This window comes from Helianthus annuus, chromosome 3 (assembly GCF_002127325.2).
Source record: "Helianthus annuus cultivar XRQ/B chromosome 3, HanXRQr2.0-SUNRISE, whole genome shotgun sequence".
NCBI classification, from domain to species: domain Eukaryota; kingdom Viridiplantae; phylum Streptophyta; class Magnoliopsida; order Asterales; family Asteraceae; genus Helianthus; species Helianthus annuus.
Window position 1 is genome coordinate 80,108,000 of NC_035435.2, and position 3,448 is coordinate 80,111,447.

General features: G+C 41.8%; 1 non-coding gene across 1 annotated transcript; it reads left to right on the forward strand.

The window, feature by feature from the left end:
• The first annotated feature begins 2,915 nt into the window (after positions 1–2,915).
• Positions 2,916–3,022, forward strand: LOC118490980. The gene has a single exon (XR_004890205.1). It is a non-coding gene; the product is annotated as a small nucleolar RNA R71 (small nucleolar RNA).
• The last annotated feature ends 426 nt before the right edge of the window (positions 3,023–3,448 follow it).

Consider the following 3,448-nt stretch of genomic DNA (forward strand, 5'->3'; position numbering starts at 1 on the left):
TTAGTGACTTTTTATTTTGAAGTATTTCTCCAAACAAGCTTTTGTTTTCATAGCTTTGTTTGTTTTTAACTTCATCATTCAAATTTTTTTTTTTTTTTTTGATCACAAAAAAAATGAGCTTACGAAAAACCGAACTTGTTACTAAAATAAAGGGTGAAAATAAAAAGGGTTTTTGGTGGGTAAAAAAAAGGGTTTTAGGGTAAAGAAATGAAAGGTTTAGGCTCAAAGGGGTTAACTAGGGGGATTTTGGGTAGGTGGTAAAAAAATGAAAAATAATGGTGTAGAAAGAAAAATGGTTAGTCCTAATGCCTCCATCATTTACTTACTTGGGTTTAAGTTGGTAAGGACCGGGAATGAATCGTCGTGGCAAGTTCTAGAGTTGTAAGAACCAAGCGGCTATTTCACACAAGAAAGGAAAAATGAGCATTTAGTCTAAAGATGTGAATTTGTATGCTCAATAAAGGCTCAAAACTCACTTTTGTGGGAATGGGTTTTTATGTGATCGAGCATATATAATCATATTTTAACTAAGCTTGTTATGCCGTTTCATAATTTTCTTATGTTGGTTCTTGTTATCACGACGCTCTTGGTTGTAAAATTGTAAAAATATAACCTTATTAATCTTAGGATTCCTAACTTAAACTTTAGACAAGTAAAAAAAAAATGAAAATTTTTGAAAAAAATTGGGGTGTTTAGCGGTTCCAATAGAGTTTTGTGTAAGGCTTGTTGTTAGGACTTGCAAAATTTCGAGGTGTTAGCTTCCCCCCCCCCCCACACTTAAATTACACATTGTCCTCAATGTGTCCCAAAAATAAATTTTTAGGTTGATTGGATGTGTAGTGTGGTGTTAAAAAGCAAAGATTTATGTTACTGGTAGTCTGGACACGGCCCCGTGGGGACCGGACACGGCCCCGTGTTCAGGTGCCAGTAACAAAAATTAAAGAAATGAGACAGAAGACTGGACACGGGGGCGTGTCTGGTGAACACGGTCCGTGTCCAGTTACCTGAACTGGGCATTTTTCTGCAGGGGGTTCAGCACGGGGCCGTGTTGGTTAGACACGGCCCGTGTTGAGCCTTCTGTAATGGAGAATTTTGTGTCGGGTTGCCTTGTTCTTGTGCATGGGGTCATTTTTCTCGTTCCCTTTGTCATCCTTTACCACCATGAGTGTGTTTTATTCCTGCAAATTAAAACTAAAAGATTAAACTAAACTAAGGATAGTTCCGCGGAATGCCTCCGTGGTGCGCCACGTTTATAAGGGTCCTTGGCTAGACCCAATGTGAGGTTATATATTTTCTGAGTGGGATGCTTGGCGTCCCATGTTACACCGTCGGAGAGCAGCATCCAAACTTGAATCAATAACCTTCATGTAGTTGACCGGGTCGTCGTCTTCTATTCTCTTCCCAATTCCGAATTTTACTTCATCATCCCCGTACCTCAAGGTGAGTGTTCCATCATTCATATCTACCACTGCTTGTGCGGTGGCAGGAAATGGTCTCCCTAGTATGAGGGGGACCTCGGTGTCTTCCTCCATATCGAGTATGACAAAGTCGGCTGGATAGACGAATTTGCTTCCCTTTACCAAGACATTTTCGATGACACCTTGCGGGAATTTGACGGATCGATCAGCAAGTTATATGCTCATTTTTGTAGGACTCGTTGTTCCTAGGCCGAGTCTTTTAAACATTGATGAGGGCATGAGGTTAATGCTAGCCCCAAGGTCGGCTAGTGCATTACGAACGGGGGACTCCCCGATTGAGCAGGGAATTGTGAAGCTTCCGGGATCGATTTTCTTTTGGGGAAGTTTATTGAGTACGAGGGCAGAGACTCTTCGCCTAAGTTAACTAATTGCAAAGTTTCAATTTTCTTTTTATGAGTAAGGAAGTCCCTCATGAATTTAGAATATTTGGGCATTTGGGTTAGGATATCAATAAAAGGAATATTGACATGCAATTGTTTTAATAGACTTTTGAACTTTGCGAATTGCTCATTGGTCTTTTGACGAATTAACCTACCGGGGTACGGGACTCGAGGAGCCTTGGTAGGCTCTGGTGACGGAGGGGAGTTCTTCTCCTGCAGAGGCGGGGGTACCGTTTCTTCTGTCGGCGGTGGTGCTTCTGCAGGTCCCACGGTGCGGTTTCGTAGCGTGATGAGATGAACTTGCGCTTTTGGGTTTGTTTCGGTATTGCTAGGTAATGCACCTTGTGGTCTCTCGGCAAAATTTTGAGCTATTTGATTTAATTGTTTTTCTATGTTTTGAATACTAGCTTGTTGATTTCTAAAATTTGATTCTAATTGTAGAAATCTTTCTGAGTTTTTCTTTTCAGTGTCGGAGATGAGGCGAGATACAGTATCTTCAAGCCTTTCTTGTCCACTTTGTTGTTGAGTGAAATTTTGTGACTCATTCCTTGGTTGTTGAAAGTTTGTTCGTTGGGTTTGTTGGTTACTACTATTGCTGGGTTCTCTCCAACCAAGGTTTGGGTGGTTTCGCAATCCTTGGTTGTAAGTGCCCGTTGGAGGACCCGACGGCCTAGGTCTATTATCAATGTAGCTTACCGATTCTTGTTGATCGTCCGTTTCTTTCATACAACTCCAATTTTCATGTGGCCCACCAGACCCTTCACAAGCCATAACCGAGACTGTTTTTGTCATTTCTAATTTTTTTATTTTTGAAGAAAGGGCCTCGATTTGGGCTTGTAAAGAAGTGCTTTCATCAACCTTATGGGCGCCCGGGGCAATAGATTTATTGCCTCGGGGAGTGTGCCATTGAAAATTGGTTTGAGCAATTTCCTCAATTTGGTTATATATTTCATGTGGGCGGCGATTACCTAAAAGTCCCCCGGAGCTAGAATCAAGTGTCTGCCTTGTGTGGGGCAACAGTCCATTATAGAAAGTGGATACTTGTTGCCATATCGCAAGGCCATGATGTGGACACTTTCGTAATAGCTCCTTGAACCTTTCCCGAGTTTCATATAAGGATTCCCCGTCCTCTTGTGAATATGTATTAATTTCAGTCATTAATTTAGCCGTTTTTGCAGGAGGGAAATACTTATATAAAAATTTTTGGGCTAGTTCATCCCAAGTGTTTACCGATCCAGCTAGGAGGGCGTTGAGCCAAGCTTTTGCTCGGTCTTTTAGTGAAAAAGGAAACATTCGGAGGCGGATGGCGTCATTTGATGCTCCATTGATCCGAAAGGTATCACATATTTATAAGAAATTAGTAATTTGTAGATGGGGATCCTCGTCTGCAAGCCCATGGAAGGTTGCGGAGTATTGGAGCATTTGTATCAAATGCGGCCGAAGTTCGAATTTATTAGCTTCAACGTTCGGTGCATTGATAGCGGCGCCTAGGTTACCTACGGTGGGTCGTAGATAATCCATGAGGGTACGTTGGTCCGCCATTGGAGGTGGATCACCCGAAACTTTCTCTTGGTTTTTAGCTTTTAATCG